Source organism: Diceros bicornis, unplaced genomic scaffold (genome assembly GCF_020826845.1).
Source record: "Diceros bicornis minor isolate mBicDic1 unplaced genomic scaffold, mDicBic1.mat.cur scaffold_339_ctg1, whole genome shotgun sequence".
Classification (NCBI taxonomy): domain Eukaryota; kingdom Metazoa; phylum Chordata; class Mammalia; order Perissodactyla; family Rhinocerotidae; genus Diceros; species Diceros bicornis.
Window position 1 is genome coordinate 107,328 of NW_026691210.1, and position 11,028 is coordinate 118,355.

Here is an 11,028-nt window from a genome sequence, read left to right on the forward strand (position 1 = left end):
TGGCTTTTCTGGCAGATAGCATGAGTTTCACAGTATTAGTTTGCTAGGGCTGCTGTAACAAAATATGACAGTCTACGTGGTTTAAACAACAGACATGTATCGTCTCACCGTGCTGGAGTCTGGAATTCTGAGATAAGGTGTCAGTGGGGTTGGTTTCTCCCGAGGCCTCTCTTCTTGGCTTACAGACGGTCACCTTCTCCCTGTGTCCTCATATGGTCTCCCTTCTGTGCATGTCTGTGTCCTAATCTCCTCTTCTTATGAGGACACCACTCATATTGGATTAGGACCCACCCTAATGACCTCATTTTACCTTAATCACCACTTTAAATGCCTTGTCTCCAAATGCAGTCACATTCTAAGGTCCCGGGGGGTTAGGGCGGCAACATACCAATTTGGGGAGACGCAATTCAGCCATAACATCCGCATTCCAGATCCAACCATGTAATATGTGACCTTAACAATTGACAGTCTCTTTGACCCTCAGTTTTCTCATCTACTAAAAAATATTTGTCTACTTCACACAGTTATCTTGAGGACTAAATGAAACAATGCACGGAAAGCATTTGGCAGAGTAGGATGTACACAGTAAATATCTATCAGCTACTATCACTATTACTATACACTGCATACAAATATGTACATATATTATTTTTACAGGATATTACAATGAGGCTCTCTCTTAATTTGTCTGCAGCCCGCAAATGTGGGAGAACATAATAAGAGGAAACAAGAGAGCATTAATATTTCATCCAAGCAGAGCTTGCAAAGGAGGTGACTAATAATGAACCTTCTGATTCCTTCGCCGAAGGTTCAGCAACTGTTTCTGTAAAGGGCCAGGTAGTAAATATTTTCAACTTTGCAAGCCATAGGGTCACTGTTGCAACTCCAGTGTTATAATGTGAAAGCAGCCATAGATGTTGTGAATGGATGTGGCTGGGTGCCAATAAAACTTTATCTGTGGACAACAAAATTTGAATTTCATACACTTCTCATGTGTCATGGAATATTATTTTTCTTTTGACTTTCTTTCACCATTTAAAAATGTAAAAACCATTCACAGAAGCACTATTCCCAATAGCCAAAAGGTAAACAGAGCCTAGATGTCTGTCAATGGATGAATGAATAATCAAAATGTGACATAGCTATATATTGGAATATTATGCAGCCATGGAAAGGAGTGAAGCAATCCACAAACAAAATACAGGAAGATTGGCAACAGATGTTAGCTCAGGGTGAATCTTCCTCAGAAAATGAAAAAATATATATATATATTTGTTAAATGCCCAATAATCTAAAACATTCTAGTTATTAGAAAATTAGTTAAAAGTCACAGCTGTTACCAACAGGTATCTGATTATCTCCAGACTTCATGCTCCTTATGCAGGGAGAATTGTAGTCCTGGATTTAGGAAGAGCCCTCAGGAGAGAGAGGCTTTCTGTTGTTTTCACTGCACTCCCTGCCCAGAGAATGAGATTTCCAATGAGACAGGTGAGTATATGCCTTACAGAGACTTTCTCTACCTCTCTGTTATGTCCGTTATTCATCCGAGGAAATATTCTGGATGAGAACTGCAGAGTTGAAATGCTTCCTTAGTCAATTTAGTAATTGACTATTATAACAGGCCACTCTCCTTCTTGAATTAAGTTCATGTATCCTAAATAAAAATCAAATCAGCATTCCAAATCCAGCTATATTTTATAAGAAGGCCATATCATGACTAAGCTTGGGTCATGCCATGTAATTCAGTACTCTAGTCCCTGAAAAGGGAGAAATAATAACCTCGATAACTGCAGAAAAGGACATTTAATTAAATTCAACACCATTCGTGTATTAAAAAATAAACAGCAACAACAAAAACAACTCTTACAAAATCAGGAATAGAAGGGAACTCTGTCAATCTCATAGAGAGTATTTACAGAGTCAAACTTTATGGTGCAGTGTTGAAATCAAGGATAAGAGAAGAACGTTCATTATCATTGCTACTACGAAACACACACTGGAGGCCCTGCTTAATGCAATGTTGGCAGGAAATGATACAAAAGGAATGATTTATTGGAAAGGATGAAATAAAACTGACATTATCTTCAGCCGCTCCTCGGCTCAGCGGTTCGGGTTCGTCTCTCTCCGATTTCGCGGCCACAGTTCGGCTCTTTCCGTCTCTCCCCGCCAGGTCCCGGGCTCCGCCCACAGCCTGGTCCCGCCCACAGCCCCGCCTCTAGAGCTGGTTTCCACCCACAGCCCCGCCCCTAGACCTGGTCCCTGTCCCTGGTGCTGACCCAGCCCGCGGCCCGGCCTCACATTAACTCTAGAAACTAGACACCTCCCCCGAGGCTGGGGTGAGAGGCCCCGCCCTGCCCCGCCCCCTGCCCCGCCCCTCACGCCGCCTCAACCCGGAGCCCCCAAACGTCCGTCCTCCCCGAACTTCCCTCCTCCCAGAACGCCCGCCCGAGACCGGAAGCGGAAGCGCGGGCGGCGCCGTGGATGGAGCGGGAGGTCTGCGCGGTGTGTCCAGTCTTCTCGGCGCGGACCGCATTCCCGTGGCCCTTCGGCCGAAGGGGCGAGGCGCGGTGAGTTGCGGGCGGTCCCGTCTCCGGTCGCGGTCGAGGGAGGGGCCTGGGCCGCGGGCAGCCCCCTCACGGCCCGGCGTCCCTCCGTCCCCCCGGAGCCCCGTGTCCCCCGGGCTGTTCGCTCAGGGCGCCCGAGGCTGCTGTTCCTCCCGGCTCCGGGCGCCGCCGGCCCCTCCTCAGAGTCCCCGTCACCGTCCTCCGTGTGATTTTGTCCCCAGGGGGCTTATCCGCCTCTGGAGGGTTAGACTGGAGTGAGGGTGTGGGAGTGTGTTCAAGAGAGCGTTTCAGACAGAGGGACCCGCATGAGGACACCCTTGAAGCAGAGAGCCTGGTGTGTCCATGAACTGAGAAGAGGGATGGCTGAGCCGAGTCAACACAGGGGGAGGGGTGTGAGCCACGCCGGCGAGGGGGGACAGGCAGGACCAGATCAGGGGTGACTTGGGATTCTGTTCTAAGACCAGTGGGAAGACTCTGGAGAGATGCGAGTAGAAGAATGATGTGATTAGCGTTTGGTCTAAGCACGTTGGTTCAAATGGACTTCATGGTTAAGAATGTAGACTTAATAGGCAAGATGGGAGGTGCTGGGAATAAGATTAGGAATAAGATGATTGTTCCCTAGGCCTGGGTGATGGCTGTGGAGTAGGAAAGAAGTAGAAAGAAAAGACCTTGGAGTGTAGAACCGAGAGAACGTAACGGTACTTTCTTGCCTGCATGTGTCAGATGGCACAGGGCACTGACTGTGCTCCTCGCTGCTGTCCGTGCAGACCTGCAGGCGCCCCCTCACCCAGGTCTGTGTGTTCACCCATCTTTGTCACTCACAGGCCCCCCTCCACATCCTAAAGGGAGTCAGGCCTTATTTGTGAGGGGGTTGTCTCACATGGGAGACACCGAGGAGAGCCTCTCCAGACATCAGAGCAGCCCCTTCAGCCTCTCCCTCAGCCTCCTCCCTTCCCCTCTCTCGCTTTCCACACCCAGAAGGACCCCTGCTCAGTATTCCATGTCCCCAGGTTCTCCCTCCCCCAGGCTTGAGAAGGGTGGGGCAGCCACTGGGGAGGACATCGTCTGCACCTTCCATTCTGACCCCCACTGGTCCCGGGCTGAACAGAGAGTGACTCTACTGTGAGCTGAGCCATGAGACCCAGGGCGTCACCCACCTGGGCTCCCTCACCCTGGACGGGGACAGCCTCTACGTCAGTGGTGAGGGGCTGTGCTACAGCCACACTCTCTCTCCCAGTCAGAGTTCTGTGTTGCCTCCGTTGCTCTAAAGTGAGCTATGATCCATCTCTCTATGCTCCTGGTCTGGGATCAGTCTTCTCATCACTGTGTGATCACTGGGTCCAGCCACCTTCCACCTCGTTGCCTCCCCCCTGAACACCACTCCCCTCTTCCCCTCTGCTTTCCCCACAAAGCTCCCTACATCCACCCTCTCCCTTAATCCTTTATGTTCACCCCAGCTCTTGCTCAGCTCCTCTCGCCTTCTCTCCACAGATTACACCTATGGAGCCGCAGCCCCGACTATCACCAGTGAGTATTCCTGGCCCTGACGTCCTGGGTCCCGTCCGCATTTGGGGTTGGGGAGCACTTGTTCTCCTTCACCCGCTGTCCTTGGTGAGGGAAGCACCTGGAAGGGCCCTAATTCATCCCTTCTCTCCCTCCCGGGTTCTGGTGGAGAGTTCCAGCCCAGGGTGAGAAAGCCTTAGACACAGACATGTTCTCCACCACATTCTGACCCCACGTGGTTTTCACTTTAATTCTCCTGAAGCCCCGCCCTTGGTCCTCCTTTTCCAGGTGTCCCATCCATCTGTCCAGTTTTCTGCCCGTCCATCTGCCTCTCCTCCGAGTTCAGTCTCTCTTGTTCACCTATCTCTCTCTCTTGGGCTCCTCTCATCCACAGGCTTGCTCATCCCTCTACTCACACAGTCACCCGTCCCCTCACTCTCATTTATGCTTCACCTGTGAATGGTGGTCCTGGGACAGCCACTGCTGGAGCCCGGGTGAGCCTGGGGGCTCCTCCCACTCTGTCCCTCCCTGAGACAGCCCTCGCCACAGCTCCCGAGCCGGCCACCACGTCCCTGCATACTTCATCATCACCTGTGCCACCAGAAGCCACCACAGGTATCTGGGGGCCCCTTTTCCTTCCCAAGAGAAGCTCTCCAGCCCCACACCTCCACCAGCCAGTTGTGATCCAGGAGCTGGGAAGCCAGGGTGTGAAATTCTGGTTTTAGGGCAATCATGCTGATCACAAAGATTATACCGACGGTTCAGTCTCAGGCCAGCCCTCAGAGAGCCCCGAGTCTTGTGAAATTAACACACCATTATAGTACAATGTGGGAGGTTTCGGGGAGAGGCGCCTGGCATGATTTGGAGGGGAAGAGCTTGCTAGAGAAAGTTTCACCAGAATGGAGTCTTTGAGAATAAGTAGGAGGGACCCTGGCAACTAGAGGATGAAGGGTTTTCCTGGCCCAGAGGATTCCATGATCAAAGGCTCCGGCCAGAAACAACATGCCGTATGGGGAGAATTGAAACGAATTTGGGTTGCGTGAAGCATAAAGTTTAACCCGCAGTAGATGGATAAAATGAGACTGAAAGGTCAGCAGGAGCCAGATTGAGTAGAGCCTTGAGTGCCAGGTCAAGAAGGTTGAACTAAACACTGAAGGCCATAGGGAGCCATGGGTGGTACTAGAGCAGTGGTGGCCCTAGTGAGGTATTCATTTCAGAAAGATTCTTCTAGTGGTCCATGTAGAACATCCTTTAGACAGAGCATCCAGTGAGCCTGCTGGGGTGTTGGTCCGGGTGAAGGAAGTTAAGACCTGAGCTGGGACAGGGATGGAGAGAGGGAGTGTATGTGAGGACCAGTGCGCAACTGGAATTGGTGTTACTGGGAGGGAGGAGGAGCTGAGCAGATATGCTGGTTCTGACCTGGGTGACCACACGGGTGGGTGGTGGTGACACTGGGAGAGAAGACGACAGATGATAATGAGTGCAGGACTCTGGTGTGGTCTCAGGCCAGCTCTCAGTGCTGGCCATCGCTCTCCCTCTCGTCTTGCAGCTTTGGGGCACAACCTGAAGACCCTCACAGTCACCTTCCCCATCTCCACCCTCCAGTATTCATCAGACAGGAGCAATGGCTCAGCCACGTTCAACTCCACTGAGAGGGTCCTGCAGAGCCTGGGGAGACCCTGGTCCCAGCAGCTCCCACCCAGCCCCTCCCCCACTCCCTGTCCCTCCTGCTCCTCCTCCTTCCTCCCCAGCTGGATCCTTGTTCAAGAAGAGCAGCCTGGGCCTCTTCTCCTTGAGTTGCAGACCGGTCTCCCTCAGGTGAGACCCTCCTCTGAGTATTTGCCCCTAATGACCACTTTTGTGACCACCCCTCTCTGTCTCCCCCCTGTCCTCCCATTTCCTCCTTCCTGTTCTGGCCCCCACCCCAGAGGTTTCAGGACCTCTCTCTAGAGTCCCCACATCCCTCTCTCCCCAGGCCTGAAAAGGATGGGGAAGCCAGCAGTGTGGACGCCGTCTGCACCTACCATCCTGACCCCGTGGGCCACCATGCCTCTGTGCTGGGAGCGGAGAGTCTCCACCTGTCTGCTTTTCCTCTCGGTGGCTCCAGGCTCTGCAGCCCAGAGTTTATCCATCCAGAGAGAGCACCAGCTACATTTCCACATCATCAGCTGGAACCTCAGCAACCCGGAGCCCACATCCTCGGAGTACACCGCCCTGGTGAGGGACACCCAGGACCAGGTGGGGTCTCCCCTGTCCCGTCTCTCCTTTCCCTGAGGGCACCCTCATTCCTCCGTCTGACTTACATCTGTTACGTGATTGTTTCAACCCTTCACTTTCCCTGTGTGCCTGGGTTCTCTCAGTGTCCAGAGGTGATGTCCTAGCTGCCTTCCCCATTTCTCACATGGGTAAACTGAATCTCAGAAAGGGGATTTTTGTGCCTAAGGTCACACAGTGAGTTAGGGGCAGAGCCAGGATTTGAAGTCAGGTCTCCCTTGCCCCAAGGTCTGTGATCTTTCACTGGCTCCAGTGGCCCCCTGCGTCTCCAGGAGACCTCCATCTCACCCACTCTCCCTTGCGTTTGTTCTAGGTCACCAAGCTCTACAGAGGCAGCCAGCTGTGAGACATATTCCACTCCTGCCTGGTCACTGACTTGATGTGGGTTGAGGAGATTGGAAGCATTGGCTGAGCAGGTGGCTGATGGCTCTGAGCTCCTGTGACACATCCTTGATCTGGAAGTCACTGAGATGGTGCCCATTCTGCCCCACATCCCTGTCAGCTAATCCTACCATCTCCTTCCATAGATTTTCGGGGGTTGAGAAAAGCATTAACATTTGGGGCCACCAACCTCCAGCATCCTCCTCCTCCTCCTCTTCTGGAAAGGTTCAACAAATATTAGCGGTCTAACTGTGCTCTCCAATATTGGAGCCACTAACCAGATGGGGCAATTTAAATTTATTATACACGTATTGGGATACGATGCACATATTGTGTGTGGGGGGGTGGTATTTTTTAGGTTTTTCTAGATACAATATCTTCTCATCTGCAAAACAAATAGTTTTACGTCTTCCCTTCCAATCTGGGTTTCTTTTATTCCTTTTTCTTGCCTAATTGCCCTCATCAGAGCCTCTGGTGCCTGTGATTAACATGTGAGATGAGGGAAGACATCAATGTCTTGTCCCTGATCTTAGGGGGAAATTTTCAGTCTTTCACCATTGAATATGGTGTTAGCCGTGGGTTTTTCATCGATGCTGTTTATAGGTTGAGAAAGTTTTTTCTATTCCTAATTTGTTGAGTGTTTTCTTTTTTAGGCATGAAGGGCACTGTATTTTGTGAAATTCTTTTCTGTATATGTGGTCGAGATTGCGTGGTATTGGCCGTTATTCTATTAATATGGTGTATTACATAATCAAGTTTTCAGATATTAACCCAACCCTTCAACTAGAGGTGAGAGATTAAGATGTTCTCAAGTCTTTCCTGGGCATGCCACAGGCCTGAGCCCTTGTGGCCTTCTGGATGCCCGCAAATACCCTGGAGATTTTCAAAGCCCCCTGTGGACATCTCATTCCCCCAATTTTTCTTCTAAGTTGTTGGCTCACCTCTTGCCTGCCTCAGCTGGTATCACTCCCTCAGGCAACTACAATAGAAAACAATTAGCCCTGATTGTTTTTAGCAAGTGCCCTGGGGACAGACTTTCCTCCCTGGGCAAGCTCTGAGTCTAGTAACAACAAGCCCTGAACATGGGGCGTTTTCGGGGAGCTGCCAGGCAGGTCAGCTAGTTGCAGTTGGGTGGGGATGGGTCTTTTCAGAGCTCCACACCCATTATGGCTGCTGGGATGCTGGTTGTCTCAGCTACCATGGTTCTGAGACTGACGGTTTTCAAAGTTATGGAGGATATTGTGAGAGCAGGATGGGAATAGTGCAAGTTATAATGCCACAAAGTTTGCTCCCTTTATCAAGATTCCACCATGTTTCTTCACTAAACCCTCCTCAGATTCTTGCAAGCCTTTGATTAATTTCTAGACTTCTGAAAAGTTGATTTCGACCATTTTTACCAGTGTTCTCATTGTTTTTATGCATTTGAAGACGTCCTTACTCCAAAGTTTCAAAAATGTTCTCCCTGTGGTTATTTATTTATAAATTAATTACTTTAAATGAAATTACATGAGAAATTCAGTTCCTCACTCACACACACTAGCCACATTTTAAGTGCTTGATAACAACATGGGGCTAACAATGGGTGTATTTGGTAGTGCAGGCAAATGTTGACATTATTGCAGAAAGTTCTCTTGGACAGGACCCAGAAGCAGGGAATCTAGAATCAGGGTAGAATTCCAGACACCCTTGTTCATCCCTTGTGTCCTTCCAGGTCGGTCCCCCATGGTAACCACACTGCAGTGGACTCACTGTGTACCCAGCCGCCTTGGCACAGAGACTGGATAGAGTTGCCATCTATGAGGAATTCCTGCGGCTGACCTGAAGGGTACCCAGCTGCAGAACTTGACCCTGGACGGAAAGAATGTCCTTGTGGATGGTAAGGCTCCCTGGTCATTGGGGAAGAAAGTGAGGCCTTTCTAGGGACTCTGGAGGCCTGGGGCTGAGAGAACACTGAACTTGCTCAGGCTGGCAGGAGGTGGCATAGTCCCCCAGTCTTTAGCCACCATTGAGAGAGAGAAAAGCACACCAGTGTAGTATGGGAGGCCCTCAACTTCTCCTAAACAGCTCAGTGACCTCAAGCTAGTCACCTCCCCTCTCCGGACTTTTGTTTCCTTATCTCTGCACTGAGAGCCACTGGGCCCGATGGTCAATGAGGGCCTCCAGCTGTGTGTGAAGCAGACTTACAGGTTTGGGGGTGGATGTGGTTTCTGATCCACAGGCTATAGTTTGCCAAGTCCCGCTCTAGATGAGCACCAATGCACTAGAACTTTCTGCAGTGGTGGAATGTTCTATATCTGTGCTGTCCAGTGCATAGCTGCATGTGGCTGTTGAGTGCTCGAAAGATGGTATTGTGACTGGTCTTGATTGTTACTGATTTTTAATGTTACTGAGGTTAGAATTTTTATTTTATTTAACTAAAATTAATTTTAATTCAAAAAGAGACTTGCTGCTGCTGCATATCAGACAGCACACCTCTAAGAGGTTGTCTGGGTAGAGGCACAAGTAGGGGGACCTGCACCCCTCCCCCCATGCCCACTCCCTCCTGGAGTTTATGTTGTAGCTGGCAATAACAAGAATAGAGAATTGAAACTTATCAATTATTTGATCTGAACAAACTCATATTTTTAGGGGGTAACCGGAGAAGACTTCCTGCAGGAAATTACATTGTAGGTTAATCCTAGAAAATGAATATTAAGCAAATAGATAAAGGAGAAGGGGATGATGTGTTTCTAGGCACGGAAGAACAATTTTGAGTGGGAATTTACGAATTTAGAGAGATCACATAGGCTTGCCAACTGTGATGACCCATTCTCCCCCCGGCCATCATAAGATAGTCCAACCCAAATTCAGTCCTCTGTGCCCAGAGGTATTAATTTAGTTTAATTTATTACACTTTTGTTCTGTGATAATGGCCTTGGATTTTGTAGCAAAGTGTGCTCACTTTTTAGAGATGGAAAGTAAAATGGGGTGAAACATCATGATGTCTACTTGACTTTAATATTTCATTGAAAACATGGGATGAATCAAGGGTGGCAAGTGTTAATAATTTATACATTGATGAAATATTGTTTTAATTGGATGGAATATGCATTGTTAAATCTAGATGATGGATGTTTATGAGACTGTTCCCTTTATTTTTCTGTGTCTAAAAAGTTTTATTAAAAAGAGTGAAACACACTCACATGCATTCTCCATTTCATTCACTTCCAGAATATTCTCCCAACAGAGATGACACCTTGACTGAGAAGCATGGTAAACCTGCAGGAAACCCCAGCCCACGGTAGGGGGCGAGTATCTTGATGCTGTGCCTCATCGAAGAGAACTATGCGCACAGGGTCTTGGATGATGAGGAAAGTTGGCCAACCCTTGTCAAGGACGGTTGAGGCACAGTGGGGTCAGCAGGAGCCCTGGGGCGATGACAGGAGGTGGCTCACCCCACCACTTGTCTCCCCAGACCTCTCCTTCTGGACCCTCATCCTCATCTGCTTGGCGGGCTTCCTGGTGCTCATCACAGGCCTGATCTGCCGTCTCCTGGTAAGCCATGACGTGTTGATTGTCTTCTTACCATTGGGTTGTAAGAGCTCTTTATATATTATAAGTACACGTCCTTTTCTAGGGATATGTTGCAGATGTTTTCTCCCAGTCTGTGTGTGGCTTGCCTTCTCCTTCACAACATGAGTCATTGGGGAAATATAAGTGACAGTCATCATGAGATTCTACCACACTTGAGAATGGCTAAAATTAAAAAGACTGACTATAGCAAGTGTTGTTGAAGATGTCAAGTCACTGAAACTCTCATCGAGTGCTGGTGAAAAATAGCTTGGATGCGTCTTTAATAATTACATACGTCTATCCAGCCATTCCTCTCCTAGGAATCCATGCAAGGGAAATAAACTCATATGTCTATACACAGACTTGTACACACATGTTGATAACAACCTATTTATTCTAGACAAAAATGGAAAACAACCCAAATGTCCATCTACTGGTGAACAGATACACAAAGTGTGGTATATCCCCACGGTGGAATACTATTCAACCATAAAAAAGAATGAATTATTTTTTTTCTTTTTTAATTATTTTATTGAAATTGTAAAGGGTTTTAACATTGTGTAATTTCGGGTGTTCATTATTATTTGTGAATTTCTTTATAGACTGCATCATGCTCACCACCAGTAGTCTAACTATTATCCATCACCATGCATATGTGCCCCTTTAACTCTTTCACTCAATGCCCAGCCCCCATCCCCTCTGGTAACCACTGATTTGTTCTCTTTATCCCTGTATATGTTTATCTTCTGCGTAT

The 11,028-nt window shown here is 48.8% G+C and overlaps 1 long non-coding RNA gene across 1 annotated transcript; it reads left to right on the forward strand.

Moving 5' to 3' along the window:
- Window positions 1–3,694: 3,694 nt before the first annotated feature.
- Window positions 3,695–9,986, forward strand: LOC131402911 (uncharacterized). The gene is made up of 6 exons (XR_009219064.1): window positions 3,695–3,764; window positions 4,056–4,091; window positions 4,462–4,682; window positions 6,043–6,305; window positions 8,434–8,598; window positions 9,933–9,986. It is a non-coding gene; the product is annotated as an uncharacterized LOC131402911 (long non-coding RNA).
- The last annotated feature ends 1,042 nt before the right edge of the window (window positions 9,987–11,028 follow it).